At 42.6% G+C, this 23031-nt stretch overlaps 1 protein-coding gene and 2 pseudogenes across 3 annotated transcripts in view; 1 reads left to right on the top strand and 2 right to left on the bottom strand.

Annotated features, from left to right (window-relative positions):
* The window catches only part of RIMKLB (ribosomal modification protein rimK like family member B), a 140974-nt gene that overhangs the window by 77909 nt on the left and 40034 nt on the right, over positions 1-23031 (bottom strand). The gene's annotated exons all lie outside the window — the stretch shown is intronic.
* On the top strand, positions 845-3063 carry LOC111176730 (histamine N-methyltransferase pseudogene; annotated as a pseudogene).
* Positions 3685-22835, bottom strand: LOC149747945 (large ribosomal subunit protein eL18 pseudogene; annotated as a pseudogene).

The following is a 23031-nucleotide window of genomic DNA, read 5'->3' as shown; positions in this document are numbered from 1 at the left end:
CCGTTTCTCACTGTTCTGATATTCTCTGCCTTTTGTACTCGTCTCTATATGTAAACCAACACTTCTAACTCACTTTCCGTCCTTTCTTTCCTTACCCTTACAAAGGCTTATTTTCCCTCATAACTTTCTTCTAAGAACAGTCCCAGGGCAGTTTTGGGGGGTTGCTTTCGGTCCTAGTTCTTTCCCTCTGTCCTTTCTTCCCCGTTTGCAGAATTCCATTCACCTCCTTCTTGCTGCATTTTACTCTCGACCCATTTCAGTTCCCGATGTTCTAGTTTTCTTTCCTTGATCCTCCCCATAAAAGGATGTGAAAACATTTCACTCTTTATGGTATTAACATTATTTTTTTCCTGGTGAACACAAGTGACAACCTTCTTAAACAAGGAACTTGACGAAAATGTTATTTGAACTAAAAGATGGATCTTTAATGTTGGAATTAACAGACCGGGTAAAAGTACCATTAAGCAATTTGTGACTGAATGCCTTCCTGGTACCTTGAAGAGACTCACCTGCCTACTCACCTCACCTAAAAAAAAAAAGTTTTACTCTTATTTTCTCTTCCAAAATTGAGTTGATCCTGCTCTGAGTCTAACCTTTTCCCAAATTTCATGCTTCTGATTAAAGAAAATTCTCCTTCCCCCTTGAATGAAGAAGTTCTGGAAATTCAAGCGTGCACTATACTCTCTAAAAAGAGCTCCTTGCACACTCTCTAAGTATTCATTTGACTCAGATGGTGCAAACCCCAAGCTGTCTCCCCACTTTTGATGACCTCAAGCAGTGCGTGTTGCCAGCCACAAGCTCGTCCCTCCCCTGCCTCGGGCACTTGTGGTGAAAGCTGATTTTAGCCAAATACTTTACACCTGGTCAGAGGTGCAAGCAACTGGCAGTCTCTTAAGGTTCACCTTCCTTCTGTACTGAAGCAGCTGTAACACAGTTAAGAGAGACATCTGAGAAGAAACAGAAGTTGGAGGAGTACCAGATAAGGGGGATAAGGAGATGGCAGAGGGATGATGGGTTGACATCAGAGCAGGGGAACCCGGAGGCTCTGGGAATTCACAAATCTGTCTGGGAGAAGGGAATTTGCAAAGTGTGGTGAAGAGGACCCGAGTTCCATACCGATCCATCTGGAGCCTTACAGGGTAGAATGAACATCAGAAGCACAGTGGAGGTGGGGCAGGGCTGTGCTTAGAGTTTAGTCAAATTCAGGGAGGCAAAGATTAGGTTAAAAATACAACACTCCAATAAAAATTGAAATCCTTGGGACTTCCCTGGTGGCGCAGTGGTTAAGAATCCGCCTGCCGATGCAGGGAACATGGGTTCTATCCCTGGTCTGGGAAGATCCCACGTGTCGCAGAGCAACTAAGCCTGTGCGCCACAGCTACTGAGCCTGCGCTCTAGAGCCCACGAGCCACAACTACTGAGCTCGTGAGCCACAGCTACTGAAGCTCGCGTGCCTAGAGCCCATGCTCTGCAACGAGATAAGCCACCGCAATGAGAAGCCCGCGCACCACAACAAAGAGTAGCCCCCGCTCACCACAACTAGAGAAAGCCCACGCGTAGCAACGAAGGCCCAAGGCAGCCAAATAAATAAATAAATAAAAACTTTAAAAAATTGAAATCCTTGTGTGTTTTAGCATTTTTCACTAACTAAACACCAGCGAAAGTGACTTGACTTTCTCTGTGGTAGAGAGAGAAACAGGTGGCCAGTTTTTTTTGTTTTTTTTTTTTCTAAAAACCAGTCAACCAGAGCCAGAAGCGGCGTCAGCCGACAACTTCTGGGCAGAACCCAAGATGGAAAAGCAAATGTTGTTTATATAAATAGAGGTGCAGAGCCCATAACTTCCTGTTGACAAAATGAGCTTCACTTCACCTCAAACACTCAATGGTTTTAAAAATAGCTGATAGTCACTTAGTAACGAGCTTTGCAAACCCAGCCTCCCCAGCACGTTAAATTCAAAGCAGGGCTTTTTTGTGTGTGTGTGTGGGTTTTTTTTTTTTTTTTTTTTTGGATAGAAACTGGTGCGGGTGAAGAGAGAAAGAAGGAACTGGGAAGAGAAGGAAGGGAAGAGGGAAGTTAGACCTCCCTTCCCTCCTTGTCTTTCTCGGAAAACCAAACATGGCATCTTCCACGAAGAGCTTGTTTTCTGACCACAGCAGATATGTTGAATCTTTCCGGAGGTTTCTCGACAATTCCACGGGGCATCAGCAATGCTGATACTGCTATTGCATGCAGCAATTCATGGACGAGAAGCTGCCGGGCATAATAGCAAGAATTGGAGACACAAAATCTGAAATTAAGATTCTAAGCATTGGTGGAAGTGCAGGTGAAATTGATCTTCATATCCTCTCCAAAGTGCAGGCTCAATACCCAGGAGTTAGTATCAACAATGAAGTTGTTGAACCAAGTGCTGAACAAGTCACCAAGTACAAAGAGCTTGTAGCCAAGACATCAAACCTCGAGAACATAAAGCTTACTTGGCATAAGGAGACATCACCTGAATATCAAAACAGAATGATGGAGAAAAAAGAACTTCAGAAGTGGGACTTTATTCATATGATTCAGATGCTGTATTATGTAAAAGACATCCCAGCCACCCTGAAATTCTTCCATAGTCTCTTAGCTACCAGTGCTAAGATTCTCATTACTCTTGTGTCCGGAACCAGTGGCTGGGACAAGCTATGGAAAAAGTACAGCTCTCACTTACCCTGGGATGACCTCTGCCAGTATGTCACATCATCTGACCTCGTGCAGGTGCTGGACAAGTTGGGGATTAAGTATGAGTGTTATGACCTTCTGTCCACCATGGACATATCTGACTGTTTTAATGACAGCAATGAAAATGAAGACCTGCTTTGGGATTTTTTGACAGAAACCTGCAACTTTAGTACAACAGCACCACCTGATCTCAAAGCAGAAATTATGAAAGATCTGCAAGACCCTGAATTCAGTGTAAAGAAAGAGGGAAAGGTTCTTTTCAATAACAGTCTGAGTTTCATAGTGGTTGAGGCATAATATCCCCCATGAGAATGTATTCAAATACTATAGCTTGAACAATTTTGATCATTCACTTATTTGTGTATTAAAATTATAAATATATCTCATAACATAAACAGAGCATTTTCTCTGATATGTAAAATCTAGAAAAATCCCAAGATATTCTTGGACTTCCATGTGGAATCATATATGACACTGCTGGTCTTATCCCATCCCTTCTATCGGTAAAGAGACTACATGCTGTCTACATACCACATAATCTGGAAAAATGAGACAACTAAGTTTCACGGGCTGATTGACAATAAAATCCTTTCCATTTGTTGATTATAATGGAATTTCCTGGAATACTAATAAAATACGTGCTATGGATTTTTAAAATAAAAAAAAATAGCTGATAACTTTTTTTTTTTCTTTCAATTTGTCCAATCACTTTCAGTAAGATTCTAGCTTTTTCTTAACTCAGGGGTCCTGAAATTCTTTTCTCTGTCTCTGGTGTTCTCCTCTTTCATTCCCTTTTCCTTTTTTCTGTGTGTTTACCCAGCCATAAATCTGTACTCTGTAGTTTTGGGGAGTACATTATCAGAGTTCCATACCAATCAATAAGGGTTGAACTCGGAATGATCTCATACATTTGTGAGACTCACCTCCCCCCAACTCTCTTAAAAAGTAATAGATGCACTTTGAGCAAGTATAAGGAAATATTTTAATGGAAAATAACCTGAATTATACTTAAGGGGTTGATGGGCATTGAGGTGTCAACTGTGTCATTATATGTTTTCCTAATATGTTGTTTTGTCCCAAATGGTCAAACACAAGGAGTTACAAAGAAGGGTAGTGAGAACTGCATAGAAAAACACTCATATATTCATTCATTCTTGAAAATGGGTGAGATTTAGGGGGGAAGGAAAATAAAGTAATATAAATACAAATCAGCCTATGAAAATGTGCAATATCAACATCAAAATCAATGTGAAAACAAAAAAGTACTTCAAAAATGTTCATATAGGGTTTCCCTGGTGGTGCAGTGGTTGAGAGTCCGCCTGCCGATGCAGGGGACACGGGTTCGTGCCCCGGCCCGGGAGGATCCCATATGCTGCGGAGCGGCTGGGCCCGTGAGCCATGGCCGCTGAGCCTGCGCGTCCGGAGCCTGTGCTCCGCAACGGGAGAGGCCACAACAGTGAGAGGCCCGCATACCACAAAAAAAAAAAAAAAAAAAAAAGTTCATATAAAATCATGCATGGCAGCTCCTTAATTGGCTATTAAGAGAAACCAGTTTGTTTGTTGGAAGGTGAGCTATAACTTAATTGTGTTAAACAACTATGCTCTTTTCTCTGCCATTAGCTACCCAGCATCAAAAGACCTGACAATGTGTAATAAATTGATAAGTACAATAATTCATAATTAAATTTAATTATGAATAATTACAATTCAGAAGAATCACAGTATGTTCTAATGACATAGGACAAGAATAATTTCTCTTGCCATGTAAAAAAAAAGAAACTAAAAATTATATCATCTAAACACAGGGTATCTAGACCCTAAATCAGGTGCATTTGTATCATCCTGTTTGTTTCAAGTAATATAAAAGAATTGATATTGGTTTCCGGGCCAGTCCTGATGTAGCACCCACGTTGTGTGGTCCTAAGGTGATAACCTCTGTTATAACTGTAAATTGGTGGTGATACATCTGCCTTATGAGTGGTTCTGGGGATTAACAAGACCATGTATTCTAAGGTTTGGCGCCTGTAAGACTATTATGTAGTAAAACTATGGGACTTTTTTCCTAGTTAAGCCGATTGGTTTCTCCCTAACTGTCCTTTGACTCTCCTTTCTTTCTCTTGTGACAAAGTGAGATCGCCCTTGTGGATTAGCTTTTGCGTGGAGAGGTATGGAAGCCTGCTAAGGGTGTACAATGCCACCGATGCTAGTTTCTCAACAGTTTGAGCTTCCTAATTTAAATTTAATTTTTTAAGTATCCAAAAATCTTTTAGCAGGGCAGGTTCGTTTTTGTAGCAGCAGCTGGCGGGTCGGCCTCTGGCGCTTGGAGAGCAGACAGGATGCGTGGAGCTGTGCGGTGTTCCCTGGGCCTCGCCCAGACACCTGGACACTTTGCAACCCTTGAGAGGACCGGAGGGCAGGACGGTGCCGCAGCTCTTGGGGGAGTCCAGAGTCGGGTGATGGAAAGCAAGGATCTCGCCTCTGGCCTTGGGGATGCAACTCTGGGCACGGCTGCTCCCCTGAAGCGCACACCTGAACTTTGGGCAGGTGTGCATCATCAGTTTGGGGGTTATATTGAGACACGCGCATCGTCAGGTATAACTCCCATAACCACAGCCATTCTGTCTTCCCAGTCAGGAAACTTCTTCTTCCCGACCATCCAGGAAAGGGACAGGGGCAGCTGGTTAGAGCAACTCATAAACAACTTCTTTAGCACAACTTGGCTGAAGGTGGAGTTGGTTGGCCAGAAACCTGTACAGCTTGACAAACAGCCTTCGGGAGATGTCCTGGCCTCGAGCTCCCGGCCCTAAACTCTTCGGTCCTTGTTGTGGCCAAAGTTCCCTCGCATGTTGGAACCTACTGCTCTGCCAGGTGTTTTGTTTGTTCATTCATTTTAACAAACATCATTATTTCATTTTGAGAGTGACCCTGTGAGGTGGGCAGCAGAGGGATCATTGTTCCTATTTTTCAGACAGGGAACAAGGTTTAGAGAAATGAAGAGCCCCACTGGCTGGATAAAATTTAGTGTGGCAGAACCATGCCTGAACTAAGTTCTAAAACTTAGGTTAATGCTCATTCAGTTGCAAAAGGAAAACTCAGTAACATCTTGTTTAGAAATCAGAGGTAGTCTACTAGCTTGCTAAAGGTTTGTAAGGGAATCTAGACTGCAGGCGACCGTTTTGCTTTCATACACCACACACACTACCCAGCCACTGTGCTTCTCTGGAATTTTGTGGAGACAGCCACTAGTCGTGAGCCATGGATCTGGTTAGAAGAACGTGGGAGAACGTGCAAAATGCCAAATATGGTCATGTTTTTCCTCTTCTCAGAAGGATGGAGAATTAGTTTAGTCAACCTTTTCATCATGGTTTCTTTGATTTCTTCAGGAAATTGAGAAAGTGTTTCAGAGCACAAACACTGTGCTAGGCCACATGGGTGCCAATCCTGACTCCATCATTGTGAGCTTAACCCTTCTGTGCCTCAGTTTCCTCATCTGTAAAAGGAGAGCACAATGTCTTTGAACCTATTTTAAGATCAAATGAATTAGATGTTTAGAATAGCACTTGGGGGACTTCCATGCTGGTCCAGTGGTTAAGAATCCGCCTTCCAATGCAGGGGACGCAGGTTCGATCCCTGATCGGGGAACTAAGATCCCACATGCTGCGGGGCCACTAAGCCCGCACACTCTAGAGCTCGCAAGACGTAACTACTGAGCCCGAGCCCGCTGCAATGAAAGATGCCGCAATGAAGAGCTCATGTTCCACAACTAAGATCCGATGCAGCCAAATAAATAATTTTTTTTTAAAAAAAGAAAGAATAGCACTTGGCACATAGGCCCCCATGTCAGTGTGAGTCATTATCTTTAGGTCAACAGCTTTTGAGCCTGGCACAGTGCTGGGGATACAAAGATGAGTAAGACGTGGTCTCTTCCATCAGTGAGATTAGAGCAGCGTCTTTATTACTCAACTTGTTTCTACTTTCACCTCTTACAATGGCACATGTTTTCTTTTCAGCTTTTATTTTTGATCAGAGATAACGCAATGCTTTAACTTATACTGTGTTTCCTCTTGTTCAGGGACAGAGAGATGCTTAAGTTTGTACAGTCCCACCCATAGCCTTCAGTTCCCTGTAAGCACCATGTAAGCAACTGAATTTCCCATTTCTGTCTGGGTTCTTTCTTCCCATTCCCGTTTCTATTCTTTCTTCTCCTCTGTTCCAGGGTATATATCACCTTTGCCTCTCTTATTACGGACTTTCTCCTCTGCTTTCACATACTAACAGCTGAGAGAATACCATCACTCTCACCCTCTCTCCGGGTGTTCAGCCCCTTGAAGTCTCTGAATTAATCAGGACTCTTAAAATTTTGTATTTAGGTGAAATTCACATGACATAAAAATAACCATTTAGGGCTTCCCTGGTGGCGCAGTAGTTGGGAGTCTGCCTGCCGATGCAGGGGACACGGGTTCGAGCCCCGGTCCGGGAAGATCCCACATGCAGTGGAGCGGCTGGGCCCGTGAGCCATGGCCGCTGAGCCTGCGCGTCCGGAGCCTGTGCTCCGCGGCGGGAGAGGCCGCAGCAGTGAGAGGCCCGCGTACCGCAAAATAAAAAAAAAAAACACCATTTAAAGTATAAAATTCAGTGATATTTAACGCATATATTGTTGTTCAACTACCCCCTCTATCTACTTTGAAAACTTTTTTCATCACCCTGAAAAGAAAATCCCATATCCATTAAGCAGTCACAACTATTCCCTGCTCCCTCAAGCGCCTGGATAACCATCAGTCTGCTTTCTGCCTCTCTGGATCTATCTACTCTGGGTATTTCGTATAAGTGGAATCATACACTGGGTGGCCTTTTGTGTCTGCCATAATCAGGATTTAAGGTTATCTGTACAGGACATAAGTTACTAATAGGAAGAACTTCTACTTTACTTTTTATGTTGTAGCCATACCTCCTTTAAGGAACCTGTGGATGGAGGTCTAAAGTAACCAGGACATGTGAGAGGCAGGGCCAAGCTGAATAAAGTAACCAAGGTGCTGAGTGTACTGAGTTTCTAATTGCGCTGAGGAAATTGACTCTTCCTGTCCTCTGGTAACAAACTGAAGAGATCTTGGTGGTGCATTTAGCCAATGTGTGGATGGGTTGGGGGTGGTGAAAAACATGGGGGTCTTGTTGCAGGGAGGAAACCAGGTTCACACACTAAGGAATTTGGGACTCTTTGATATCAAGTAGCTGTTTCTCAAATCTCAAAGATACTGAATTTAGTTAAATCAACAGGTGATGTAGGAACTTCCCTGGTGGCCCAGTGGTAAAGGATCCACCTTCCAATGCAGGGGATGCGGGTTTGATCCCTGGTCAGGGAACTAAGATCCCACATGCCACGGGGCAACTAAGCCCGCATGCCACACTACAGAGCCCGTGCACTCTGGAGCCCACGCCACAACTAGAGAGCCTGTGCACCACAGCTACTAAGCTCTGGAGCTCACCCACCACAACTAGAGAGGAGACTGTACACCGCAACGAAGGATCCCCCGTGCCGCAACTAAGACCTAATGCAGCCAAAAATAAATAAATTAAATAAATAATTTTTTTTAAAAAAGAAAAGGTTATGTGATATACTGAGTAGTGATGGAATGATTATTGCAGAAGGCAGTGATTAACACAGATCTTCAAAAAAGGTGAGATCCAAGGAGGAAGAATTTGCCAATATGGTGCCAGGGCTTCCTAGAGGGGATAATCTGATACCAATGAGTGTTGGTCACTAGACAGAGTAGAGAATAGCAGTTCTGCAGGTAACATTTAATCTGTTATCCTTACTTCAGAACCTGTCCCTTATTCATTTTAGAGCTGTTTTTATCAAGATTATCTCTACCAGAACTTCCCAGGTGGTGCAGTGGTTAAGAATCCCCCTGCTAATGCAGGGGACACAGGCTCAATCCCTGATCCGGGAAGATCCCACATGTTGCAGAGCAACTAAGGCCGTATGCCACAACTACTGATCCTGAGCTCTAGAGCCCGCGAGCCACAGCTACTGAGCCCCGCGAGCCACAGCTACTGAGCCCATGTGCCACAAATACTGAAGCCCGCGTGCCTAGAGCCCGGGCTCTGCAACAAGAGAAGCCACCGCAAGGAGAAGCCCTCTCACCGCAACGAAGAGCAGCCCCTGCTCACCACAACTAGAGAAAGCCCACGCACAGCAACGAAGAACTCACGCAGCCCAAAATAAATAAATTAATTAATTATTTTTTAAACAAAAGATTATCTCTACCAATGAAATCACATCACTGCTTATACTACATCACTGAGTAAACAAATACTATGGAATTTGGTCTTGGGAATACACATACCCACAAAGAGAAAGACCTGCATGTTATTTGGAGTACTTCTCATTTTCCCTGGCATTTCAATTGTTTACTAAGTAAGCAAACAAACACATCTCACACACGCGCGCGCACACACACACACACACACACTTTTTCAAAAGTATATAAAGTCACATAATCATAGAATTTTACCACTGGGGAAGACTTCAGAGGTCTACTAGGCCAATGTAAACTAACTACCTGCTTGGAATTAATGGGTGTTTGTTGAAAAGGCAGAGTCCTGGGTTGCACTCCAGAATCACTGAGTCAAAAAAAATCTGCAGGGATTAAACACTGGAACATGCAATTTTATACACTTGCTCAAACCTCAAAGTATGAGAACCTCAAAATTATGCACTCATATTTTATTGCTAATCAGAAAATTTTGAACCATGGGAGGAGTTAACTTTGATGACAATAATTTATTTTTTCAAGTATCTGGCCTCCTTAATATTATCAGATATTAGAAGATACTACTATTTTTTAAATTTTATTTTATTTATTTATTTATTTGGCTGTGTTGGGTCTTTGTTGCTGTGTGCAGGCTTTCTCTAGTTGGGGTGAGCGGGGTCTACTCTTCGTTGCAGTGTGCGGGCTTCTCATTGCGGTGGCTTCGCGTTGCAGAGCCCAGGCTCTAGGCACACAGGCTTCAGTAGTTGTGGCACACGGGCTCAGCAGTTGTGGCTCGTGGGCTCTAGAGCACAGGCTCAGTAGTTGTGGCGCATGGGTCTAGCTGCTCTGCAGTACGTGGGATCTTCCCGGACCAGGGCTCAAACCCGTGTCCCCTGCATTGGCAGGTGGACTCTTAACTACTGCACCACCAGGGAAGTCCCTAGAAGACACAGTTTTATAAAAGTAGTTGATCTTATGGCATACCTTCCCTGCACTAGGCCACATGCAGAGCCACTGATTTTAAATTATTTTTAGCAATCATAAGATAATGATTTCAACTCTTTGGGCCTCAGTGTTCACATCTGAAAATTGAGATAATAGTTCCTACCTCTTGGACTTAAGTGAGATAATATATGCAACATGCTTAGCACAGAACCTGGCATAAATTAAGTGCACAAAAAAGGTTAGCTATTATTACTATTATTTATTCACATTTTATACATGGGGAAACTAAAAAACATATGGCATCAGGCAACACCCAAAGACAATTCACTAGGAAATGGTGGAGACAGAATTCAAGTTTTCATATGTTTGATTATAGAAACCTAACTTTTTATTCTTTCTTGTATGTGTGTGATCAATGAAGCTTTGGTTAATGTTCCCATCAAAAATAACTCTTTTAGGCCTTTGACCAACCCCAGGCTTTTGATGAATATTTATTTGTTCTCTCAACCTCGATAAGTCCTGGGCAGCTGCACAGCAGAAGCCGAATGAGTAATTCCTGTATATGTCCCTCAACTTCTTCATACCCCCAGAGAAATTCAGTAATATGCCTGGCAGTAAAGTGAGAAAAACAAAAATTGGGAAATGCAGAAGTTGAAGCACTCCAAAAACCACACTTTAACCCACGTGGAAACCTTTTTGGGCTCTTTTCAAAAACAACAAAGTATCATATTGAACAATCTACCTGGTGTCCAGAAATAGTGGTCTGGGGAGTCATTGTCTGAGCATCTCATCTCTCAGACACAGGAATGGATACCCTGAAGAATTCCCAGGGGGCCTTCTGGCCTCACACACTGGCCATAACGAAACCCCACCACCTTGTTTTGTTCTTCTCATGAAGGTTACCCATGGTGAAGTCCAGATGTCCAAGACTTAACTCAGCCACCAGAGGCACAATTTCCAAGTCATGTTGTTTCTGTGGTTTTTAACTTTTCAAGAGAAGTTGGTGAGGGGAGAGGGTAGTTAGTAAGGAAAATAACTTTCAAAATAGCTGAAGGAAACCCCACAAAATTGTTTCTTTTAATCTCACTAACTCCAAATCTCCAGGAATGAAAAATGCTATTGTCATCATAAGAGATGTATTTTTCTTTCCTTTAACAGAAGAAAGGTGAGCAGGAACAATAGATTTCTGAGAAATAAAGTTATTTCCTTATGCTGGATGAATCATGCCTCTTTAATAATTTTTTTACAGCCATTATGCAAGTTATTTAAGTCTCCATTTTGTTAGAAAGCATTCCTTAAGCAGCTTATATGAACTGTGAATGTCATCTCATTTTTATCTGTCATTATTTTTTGTTATGAGCCATCACTCAAACCAGAATAAGCTACTTGTTACTAAAACATAGGAAGCCCATTCCTACAGTCCTGCCTTTGTTTATGTTTTCTGCCCCTTGGAGAGAGGATGAGAAATTTTATCAAGCATATTCATGTATTCCAGATACCTTGCTTTCTCACTCACACAGTAAAGCTAAGTAGATTCTTGGAATGACTTTGCGAAGAATTCTTTCCCAACGTCCTGTGTTTCACAGGTGAAAGGTCCAGTTGTAGGGCCCAAGTCTATCTTCAAGACTGTTCTCCAGAAACTCTCTGCTCTGTACTCTTTATTTATTAAAATTTTATACATTCATCAGAGTCTCAATCAAGAACTAGGTCTAGGACTTCCCTGGTGGTGCAGTGGTTAAGAATCCGCCTGCGAATGCAGGGGACACGGGTTCGAGCCCTGGTCCAGGAAGATCCTACATGCTGTGGAGCAACTAAGCCCGTGGGCCACAACTACTGAAGCCCACGTGCCACAACTACTGAAGCCTGCAAACCTAGAGCTTGTGCTCTGCAACAAGAGAAGCCACTGCAATGAGAAGCCCGTGCAGCGCAACGAAGAGTAGCCCCCGCTCGCTGCAACTAAAGAAAGCCCATACACAGCAACAGAGACCCAACTCAGACAAAAATAAATAAATAAATAAATTTATAAAAGAAAAAAAAAAAACTAGGTCTATTATGAAGCTTTAGATTATGGAGTCTCTCCTTCCTCTGAGCTCATGGCACCGAGTGGGCAATGGTGTCCCGTTAATGGGATTAAACAAGAGGGTAGGAGACCACTGTTTGGGATGCTTTAGTGAAAATTCTCTACAAAGAATTGTGGAATCATTGGTTCTCTATTTGTTTTTCCCATTAAACTGTCCTATAAAGAAGAGTAAAAATAAGAAATGCTGAGTATCTGAGGCTATAATCTCAAACTGCCCCCCATGATGGGCTGAAATTTCCCTGGAATCTATGTTTTCTCTTTTACATGATCCTCTATTTACCTGTGCGTCTGCCAGATGTGGGCTTACTCTCCATATGGGGAGAATAAAAATTGTTGAAACCTTCCATGTCATGAGGAATTTTACTTTTTAAATGGGGGTGATAGAGGGTAATGGGGAAAAGCATAAGTGTAAGGAAAACTAACATGCATATTATATTCTACTCTAAATAATTTTAAATACAAACACCATTTTCCCCATATCTTTGGAAAACTTTTATGCTCTAGGATAACATGACCTGTTTATCTTGTAGTTTTGACCTACTCCCTGATATATTGCCATGTACTCGAATTTAGGTGTAAAGATATGTGTATCCCATTTTGAGAAGCACAGGGCTAGATGAACGCTAAGGTCCCTTCAACTTTGAGATGCTATGATTCTGTCATTTTTATTTTAGTCTTTTATTGACATTTAATATTTTTATATTGTCATTTTAAGTATTGTCTATTTTATTTTTATTTATTTATTTATTTATTTGGCTGCATCGGGTCTCAGTTGCAGCATGCAGGATCTTTCGTTGCGACACATGGGCTCAGTAGTTTCAGCACGTGGGCTCTAGAGCGCGCAGGCTTAGTTGCCACATGGCATGTGGGATCTTAGTTCCCCAACCAAGGATCGAACCCGTGTCCTCTGCATTGGAAGGCAGATTCTTAACCACCGGACCACCAGGGAAGTTCCAGTATGGTCTATTTTAAAGTTTAAACAAAATTATAAATTCCTTTAACTATAATGTGCATAACTGTTCCCCTTCAAAGCTCAGCTTTCTCATAATAGTCCTTCAATAAATATTGAATGAATTTCAGTTTTCAAAGATGCTTTTTTTTTTTTTTTGGTACGCGGGCCTCTCACTTTTGCGGCCTCTCCCGTTGCGGAGCACAGGCTCCGGACGCGCAGGCCCAGCGGTCATGGCTCACGGGCCCAGCCGCTCCGCGACATGTGGGATCTTCCCGGACCGGGGCACGAACCCGCGTCCCCTGCATCGGCGGGAGGACTCCCAACCACTGCGCCACCAGGGAAGCCCTGCTTTTTATAAATTACTTATAGAAGCACTTTTTGAGTTGCCCCCGAAGGGACAGAACATCAAAACAAACACAGTAGATATTTTTTCCTCCCTAGCACCTTCATTTTCAAGTACTGGATATCTAAAACATTTGTGTATGTTGGAGAGAATTTTCTTTATGTAGCCTATGCACTGAAAAGTAAGATTTTCAAAACAGGAGATAGGATACAAAAATGTACATTGACTATTTTGTGTTTATTAGATTCTGCCAACCCTATCAAATCTAATTTATAAAATAGAATAAATATCTACAGATAATTCTGCTTTGGAAACTAATTTGGAGGAACTGACTTGATGGCCACCTTTCTCTATTCTCTCCCATACTGCCTGGTCTTGTATGTTTCCCAATATGTAGTGTTTTATTTCTCTTTGCTGCCTGGCTAAGACTCACGTTCCATCATTGAACTGAGAGATGGGAAAACATTCTGGCTAAAAGTGGCCAACGGAGACTCTTGACAAAACAAAGAGCTCCAAAGTCCATGCTTCAATTAGATTTAGATTTAATTACTCACTAGGCCAACAGCCTACATTTTCTATGTGGGAGAGAAATTGTATCATTTTTAGATTGCATAAGCAATAAGCAATAGATTGCATAAGCAATCTATTGAGTTTGCCTGACATATGCAGCCAAACCCAATTTTAAAGACACAGTAATATGGGGGAAAAGCCCCTCTGTGCAGCTCTGATGAAGTTTTCTAAACTGATATCGTCAACGGATAATATCTGCAGGGTTGATTTTACCAGCATGACAGCATTGCATGGGTTTTGAAGTAAGGCTGACCATAAAAAGGAATGAAGGTCTGCTGCATGCTATAACATGGATCAATCTTGAAAATATTATGCAGAATGAAATAAGGCAGACACAAAAGGACAAAGATTGCATGTTTCCACTTATGAGTGTTTAGAATAGGCAAATTCATAGAGATGACCAGGGGTTGGAAGGCAGAGGGAATGGTGAGTTTTGGCTTAATGATTATGGGTTTTCTTTTTGGGGTCATGAAAAGTTTTGGAAACAGATAGTGGTGATGGTTGCACGTTATGAATGCAATTAATACCACTGAATTGTGCATTTAAAAATGGTTGGACTTCCCTGGCAGCCCAGTAGTTAAAGACTCTGCACTTCCACTGCAGGGGGCATGGGTTGGATCCCTAGTTGAGGAACTAAGATCCCACATGCCACGCACAGTGCAGCCAAGAGGGGGGGGGAAAGGTTAAAATCCAAGAAACCAAACCAAGCCAAAACTAAACAAAAGAGAAGCATGTGTATCATCAATGGGCCTATTTTCCTATTTCTGGCTGGAACAAAAGGTCATCATTTGAAAAGAGAGAATATACAAAAGGAGCTAATACAGTTTTGCCTGAATCATGTGAAGTTACCACCTGCGGTATCAGTGAGGGGTCTTCCCACTGGGGCAGCTAGGAAATTTTTTTCTAGTTTTTGGATTTAGAGATGTTACCATCTCTGAGAATTAATATTTATTATTTGGAAGGGTGTGTGTGTGTGTGTGTGTGTGTGTGTGTGTGTGTGTTTGTGTTATTCTCTGGACAATCGGTTGATAATAGGGTAAAAATGCAACTCATACCTGAGGAAACAAAGGATCACATTTTTACATGCCCTTGTATGATCCCACCTTGTCTTCTGCTGAGGAACTTTAGTTTTGTTTTTTTTGGCTGTGCTGCAGGGCTTGTGGGATCTCAGTTCCCCCTACCAAGGATTAAACCCGGACCCTCGGCAGTGAAAGTTCTGGCAGTGAAAGTCCTAACCACTGGACGGCCAGGGAATTCCCTTCAGAAGAATTTTGAAAACTCTCCGTCCCTATGTTCCTCACTCATCTGTTCATGCCAAAGGTGACCATCTCCTGTCTTTCTGGTGCCCTGAGGAATTATTCCACAGATAATTAAACTTGGAGAAAAGAATGTATAGAGAGGAAGCTTAGATCCTTGGGTGAGAATAACCCATGACAACACAGCGTAGGGTTTTATAACAGAGGAGTGGACGTGAAGACAGGGGAGCAAGGCTAGGAGTGGGGTTTGGTCATGAGCAGAGCTCCTGTGTAGAGTTTAATTCCTTGCAAATATTCAAACTATAAAAAGCTATAATTAATGTATTGATGTATATGACAATGAATTAATGTATGTGACTTCTCTTTCTCTCACATGTATCATTCCCTTTGGCTCTCCAAACTTCGGTAAAACCTGCTGTACCTTGGGACTCCCCTGGTGGTCCAGTGGTTAAGAATCCACCTTCCAAAGCAGGGGACGAGGGTTCGATCCCTAGTCGGGGAACTAAGATCCCACGTGCCGCGGGGCAACTAAGCCCATGCGCCCCAGCTAGAGGGCCCGCATGCTGCAACTACTGAGCCCGCGTGCTGCAATGAATGATCCCGCGTGCTGCAACTAAGACCCCATGCAGCCAAATAAAGGAATAAATATTGAAACCTGCTGCACCTTTACAATTAATTTAGTGTGGTTGTACTGGAGGAAAGTCATTGTAAAGGGAAGTGAGGCTTGCCCCACATTCAATCCACCCTCTCCCAGAGAGTCCTTTAGAGTGAACTAGCATCATGCCATCCCCCTCTGGGGACCCACACTGGAGCAAAGAATTCGTAATCCAGAGAATCAGTGACCTTGATCACAACTCAGGAGCTTACAAGAGAATTCCCCCACCACCAGTTTTCCTAAATTTGTCTAGCTTGTATTTAAAGCCTTGGCACAAACCTAACCATAATAAGAATTCAAAGCATTAGCTGTTATTTGAATTAATGCTCACTTCAGAAATTCCCCTTAAAGTTCTGGTATTGATGGGTGAGGACAGGTGCAGGACAAATAGGGAAGGGTAGAGTTCTATGGTTTAACAAAGGATGTGATTAGAAAGTTTCTGAGTTGGGCATGAAATGTAGAGAGGAAACAGCATATACTCCCTTCCTTCCATAATCTAAAAAGGATCTTGACTGAGAGGAGAGCTATCACCACCTCCCAACCAGGAGTGCTCTCACCGGTCCCTCGGCCAGTTAGGTCTCTTGTTATGAGATGTGTACTTTTCTTTCATATTAAACATCACTGTTTTAATTATATATTTACATGTGAATGCAATTACTTAATTAACGTCTCTTCCCCACTTGAATTTAACTTCCATGAGATCCTTATTGGTTTCATTCAACACTTTTTTCAGTGTCTATTATACCAGGTACTATGTACTTTTTCTCCATGTGGGTAAAAAAGAAACAGACCAACAAATCCTCCTGTCATGGACCTAAGGCTCAATGAACGTAGACAATACTGTATTTTAAGTGATGCGTGCTAAAGAGAAATATACATTAGGAAAAGGGAAAACGAAAGGTCAGGATGATGGGATATAGTTGAAATTTTAGATATGGGACAAGAAAAAGCCTCAACTGCGAGGGAGTATTTGAGTAAAGATAAGGGATCAGGGCTTCCCTGGTGGTGCAGTGGTTGAGAGTCCACCTGCCGATGCAGGGGACACAGGTTCGTTCCCCGGTCCGGGAAGATCCCACATGCCCCGGAGCAGCTGGGCCCGTGAGCCACGGCCGCTGAGCCTGCGTGTCCGGAGCCTGTGCTCCGCAACGGGAGAGGCCACAACAGTGAGAGGCCCGCGTACTGCAAAAAAAAAAAAGATAAGGGATCAAGCTGTAATAATATACAGGGGAATAGCATTCCAGGCAGAAGGGCCAGCAAGTATTCTTTGCTCCTCTGTGTTCTTTGTGCAAGCAAGGAGAGAGGTATGGCAGGGGCAGGTGGTAGAGGATCTGGTGACCGACTGTAAGGATGTTGGCCATTATTGAGAAAATGAGGGACCATGGAGAGTTTTGAGAGCAGAGAGACATGAACTAAAATATTTCAGGGGACTTCCCTGGTGACGCAGTGGTTAAGACTCCAGGCTCCCAATGCAGGGGGGCCCGTGTTTGATCCCTGATCAGGGAACTAGATGCCACATGCATGCTGCAACTAAGAGTTCGCATGCTACAACTAAGGAGCCCGCCTGCCGCAACAAAGACCCAGCGCAACCAAAATAAAATGTTAAAATTAGAATAAATAAATTAAATATCTCGGAAGGATTGCTGTGCAGGGAACAGTCTGTAATTGAAGAAAGGAGGACCAGCTGAGAGGCTGAATGTAACCGTCCAGGTTGTTTAGACCTGGTGGTGGCGAAAGTGGTCAGTGAACAGGATTAGGCATGGGATTTACTTATTTTTTTAATTTTTTTTTATATTGGAGTATAGTTGATTAACAATGTTGTGTTCGTTTCAGGTGTACAGCAAAGTGATTCAGTTGTACATATACATGTATCTGTTCTTTTTCAAATCCTTTTCCCATTGAGGTTATTACAGGATATTGAGCAGAGGTCCCTGTGCTATACAGCAGGTCCTTGTTGGTTATCTATTTTAAATATAGCAGTGTGTACATGTCAGTCCCAAACTCCCAGTCTATCCCTCCCTGCCCCCACCCCCAGCCTTCCCCCTGGGCATGGGATTTAAAAGGAAAAGAGCAATCAAGAAGACGGCCAGGTTGGCCTGAGCAACGGGAAGAATGACGTTGCCATTGATGCCGTTGAGACAGGGAAGGCAGCAAAAGGAGCAGGTTATATGTTGGGAGAGAGAACAGGTGCTCAGTTTCAGCCATGCCTGAAATGCTCATCAGACATCCAGATGGAGAGGCTGAGGTGGAAGATAGACATACTTGCCTTTAGTTCAAGGGAGAGGTCCAGCCTAGAACTACAGATTTGGGGGATCATCAATGTATAGATGGTATTCAAAGCCTTGAGGCAGGAAGAGAGCAGGAACCCTTGCTGCTTTGCTCACTATTGTAACACCAGCACAGTTTCTATCAACTAGTGGGTTTCTACTGAATGAATAAATAGAATGCATATGGCCTCAGGTAGGAGGGAGAAGCAAAATCTTTAATAGACCAGATTGCATGAGGGAAGGAATTTAAAGCCTCTTATTTGAAAAGCCCGACCTGTTTTCCAAGTTCAGTGCCGTCATTTACATGCTGATTCTGATGAAATACATCGTTTTCTTTTTGTTCTTTGAGATGCTGCTGCTTCTGACTTTAAATTAGAATATGGCTTCCATGTTTGTGGAAAACATGGCTTATGCAAAAATCCTTTGGTGTAATCACCTAGTCTTCTAGCAATTCTTGTAAAGCAATCAAAGAAGCGGTTTGGGAAGCAAAATCTCTGTCCTATATAACTGGGTTTACTTGCCCGGCCACAAAGCAGGAGCAGTTAGTGCTGGTCTCTACTGAGACTCAGAGATGTTGTGTAATTAAATGAGGGAATAGATGCTTTTGGCTGATGGAACACAAGATGCCTTTAAATAAATGCTACAGGCTTCCCTGGTGGCGCAGTGGTTAAGAATCCGCCTGCCAATGCAGGAGACACGGGTTTGAGCCCTGGTCCGGGAAGATCCCACATGCCACAGAGCAACTAAGCCTGTGCGCCACAGCTACTGAGCCTGCGCTCTAGAGCCCGCAAGCCACAACTACTGAGCCCGTGTGCCACAATTACTGAAGCCCACGCGCCTAGAGCCCGTGCTCCACAACAAGAGAAGCCACGGCAATGAGAAGCCCGCGCACCGCACCGCTCGCTGCAACTAGAGAAAGCCCGCGCGCAGCAACGAAGACCCCACGCAGCCAAAACTAAATAAATTAAATCAATAAAAAATTATAAATAAATAAAGTTACTATGATTATTATTATGCTTCTAAAATTAAAGATATCACTTTACCATGATTACAATTTACAAACTGACTACTCCTCCTGTCTCCTGATCTATATTACCTGTGGAGCATGGACTGGACTTTTAAAGAGGCAGCCCTAAAGGAACCTATGCATTAGGCAGAGTGGCCCTCAATCATTTTAACTATGTGATTTGGCCTGTGAAAACCCCGCCCATCTTCACTGGACCCACACAGGAGGAAGGCTGCCTGGTGGTGGTAATGTTGTTGTGGGGAGGGGCGTAAAGGACTGAGTTCAGATTTGAATGTGTAGGGCCCATGCACTGTCAGCCAGAGCAGCAGCAGTGCTGGAGGAAAGCTTCCCTTCCTAAGACTTTCAGGGAGCCAAGAAAGCCACGCTGGAGTCCACCATGGACAGGTAAAGCAGCCGGCTCGTGGGTGGTTGTGTTTGGCCTTCCTCTCAGAGCAAATCTGAGTAATAAGATGGGTAAACTCTCCCCTTCTCCCCTGGCACTGTCTGACTCACAAGATCTGCTTGGTCAAGATGCACATTTATTTTTCTAGTTCTGTCTCATCTTCTGTTCAGATCTTAACATGCTTTCCACCCAACTGTCTCTTTCTCTTTTCTTCCCATAGTCAAAAGAACTTTCATGCACTATGTATTGACTTGTCCTTGCAGTTAGAACTAGTTTATGGTAGTAATATGAACCAAGCAAATGTTACGAGGCTGAAATCATGAAAAGCTCATAGCAATACTATACTAACAGTAGTGGTAACTGTAATCATTCTGTAAACATTCAACTATGAAACCCCTTGAAGAAAAGCTTTACTAGGGAGACTTTACTGAATAATTACACAGTCAAGAAATTATTTTTTAAATGCCAATATTCAAAATTAATTGCTTGCAGGTCACTATGACTCTGTCTACTATTATAAGGAGATAAATCAGTCAAGCAACTTATTTAATATTAAAGGCCCAATTGTTAGGCAGTCAAATGGTATTTATTATTTACCTAGTCTTTCCATTTCTTCAGACATGACTTAACTTACTTCTTCAGTGTGTCTTTTGTAAGATTTTCACAATGTCTTCACATGAAGTTTATGACAAGTATGTTATTATCATAGAACTTAATCTATTCCTATCTTTGATGATTGCAAATGTAGGAAAATTTACACCTAATCCATACTTTATCTCAAACTAATTCTTTTACAAAGAATTTAAACTACAGAGCTAAGAATCTTAAGGGTAGATTCAATGTCCTTCAGAAAACTGAGGGCAAAAATGTCAAATGTCAGCTCAGTTTACAGTGAGATTTTGAAAACTAATCTGAGGTAAAAGAGAGAGAAAAAAGTCTCAGCGGAGATACTTGTAAATAATGAAATGCAAAGCAATGGTAAAATCAGAGCTGCAATTCAGAGAAAGTCAGAGAAGGCAAAGGAGGTGAAATTCAACAGGAGAAAAAGGGAAATACGTGATTTTCATTAAGGAAAATACTATCTGCAGAGCACAGTAGTAATGGCACACGGCGGGAGAGGGTGACCTTGTCGCGATTATTTTTAACCCATTTGTCTCCGGTTTGCATTGCTGGGGATGCAGCCAGTGTTCTGCCTCAGGGAACACAGCTGTCCTGCGCAGCTGTCAACCTGCAGGCCTTACAGACTGTCTCTGCTGAGTCCTCCGTACACTTAAGAGAAACCAGAGGAGCGTAGGGTGCTGGAAATAGGCCCCCAGCTATAGTTAAGGAAAGTGATGGATCAAGATAGTTAATTAACAAGGCCATAGTCATGCAATTCACTTCACTGTGACTGGTAACTTCTGACGGAAACAGAGCTACTGTATTTTCATGTGGGGTAGGAGATAGAAGGCTATCTGAATCCCTTAGTCTATGTCCTGTCCTTTCTTATACTCCCAGGACACTTTTTTACTCCTCATGGGAACAGGGCTCCCACCCCACCTGCAGTGCATCATATAGTCCCCCTTCCTCCGCTTCTCATCCACACACTCCAGGAAGACAGGTTAAATGTAAAAGGAACTTACTGGTATAGATTATGCATATGAATTATGAATGAATAAGATATGAAGAGATTATGCTTAATCTATTTACAACTGGGCCCGAAAGAATGATTTTTCTTCCACTCCAGTATTTATCAAGCATGTATTCGGCTTACGTGCTATGCTGTGGCTGATTATGTTAATTATTTAACAATCATGATAGTAACAGAGGTAGTGCTGTGGTGATCACCGTGTAAATTACTATCACTTTAAAATAAAGCCAATTGGGCTTCCCTGGTGGAGCGGCGGTTGAGAGTCCGCCTGCCGATGCAGGGGACGCGGGTTCGTGCTCCCGGTCCGGGAAGATCCCACGTGCCGCGGAGCGGCTGGGCGCGTGAGCCATGGCCGCTGAGCCTGCGCGTCCGGAGCCTGTGCTCCGCAATAGCAGAGGCCACAACAGTGAGAGGCCCGCGCACCGCAAAATAATAATAATAATAAATTAAATAAATAAATTAAATAAAGCCAATTATTATTAGATCTTTGTTAGCATCCATTTCGGATTCCTATCAAATGTGCATTTTTAATTCTAAAAATCTGATTGACTAATTTTTATATGGTTTCACATACGTAATGTATAGACTGGTGATTTAGATGTATCACCATCTCTGCCTCAGGATTTAAAGTGGATTCCAGGGACTTCCCTGGCAGCCCAGTGGTTAAGATATTGTGCTTCCATTGCAGGGAGGACAGGTTCGATCTCTGGTGGGGGAACTAAGATCCCACATGCCCTAGAGCATGGCCCAAAGGAGAAAAAAAAAGTGTATTCCAATAACCTTCATGTGTGTGAGGAAGACATTCAGATTGCAACAGCTTTAAAAATCTCCAGCACTTGCTTATCTACTTAATAAGAGTGACATTTGAGAACTTGACTTCAGGGTCTATCTCATGTATTTCATTATTAAAATATCAATAATCAGCGTATGTCCATACAAAGACTAGTACATCAATGTAGAAGCTTTATTCACAATAGCCCCCAAATGGAAACAATCCAAACGTCCATCAACAGGTGAATGACTAAACGAAATGTGCTGTATCTAAGCCGTGGAATATTGCTTTGCTGTAAAAAAGAACAAACTATACTGATACATGCAACACCAGGAATGAATGTCACAGTCATAACATGCTTAGTGAAAGAAGTCAGACACAAAGGAGGAAATAATGTGTGCTTTATATGAAATTCTAGAAAATAATTTATAGTTGCAGAAAGCAGTTTAGTGGTTGCCTGGGAGGGAGGGGAAGAATTGACTGAAAAGTTGGGTGAGGAAACTTGTGGGGGAGGGGTGCCCTGAAAATGTTCTGTATCCTGATTGTGGTAGCAGTTTTGGGTGTTTACATCTGCCAATATTCATAGAATTGTACATTTTAAATGGGCGAAGTATGTAAATTATACCTCAATGTAAAAAAAATTGAAAAAAGTTTCAATTCTCTTGCCAGCAAACCGTATTCAAATTACTGACTAGGTCATTACTTTGACAAGTCCTCTGCACTTCTGCTCAGTGCCACTAGGTGGCAACATTACCTCCACAGATTAGATAAGTACATTTCTGGAAAAGTCCAAGGACAAAAACCAGGGACACTCACTCCTGATGCTTTGGTATCAACCGCACTGTATAGCTTGTGGTGTATTTACAACCACAAAGAAACTTGTGTTAGAGAGTATTTCCACAAATTCAACTCAATTTAGTGCTTATGATATGCAAGACACTGTGCTGGGAAACAAAAAGCAATCTGCCCCTCCCCTAACCCGCCCTGCACACACACACACACACACACACACACACACACACACACACACACACCCCGTGTGTGAAGAACACTGCAAAATATTTAGGTTATATTGCAAATTTACACAGGAAATCAGCCTAATCTAAATCCTGTAAATACATGCCTATAAAAAAGACTAGAATGAAAAACGTAAGTATAGTAACAGTAATTATCATTAGATAGTATGTC

This window comes from Delphinapterus leucas, chromosome 11, assembly GCF_059928025.1.
Source record: "Delphinapterus leucas isolate spDelLeu-1000000601 "Yukka" chromosome 11, BTC_Dleu_Yukka2, whole genome shotgun sequence".
Lineage (NCBI taxonomy): Eukaryota > Metazoa > Chordata > Mammalia > Artiodactyla > Monodontidae > Delphinapterus > Delphinapterus leucas.
Note: the sequence above shows the minus strand (reverse complement) of the source record. Positions and strands in the feature narration are given on the sequence as shown.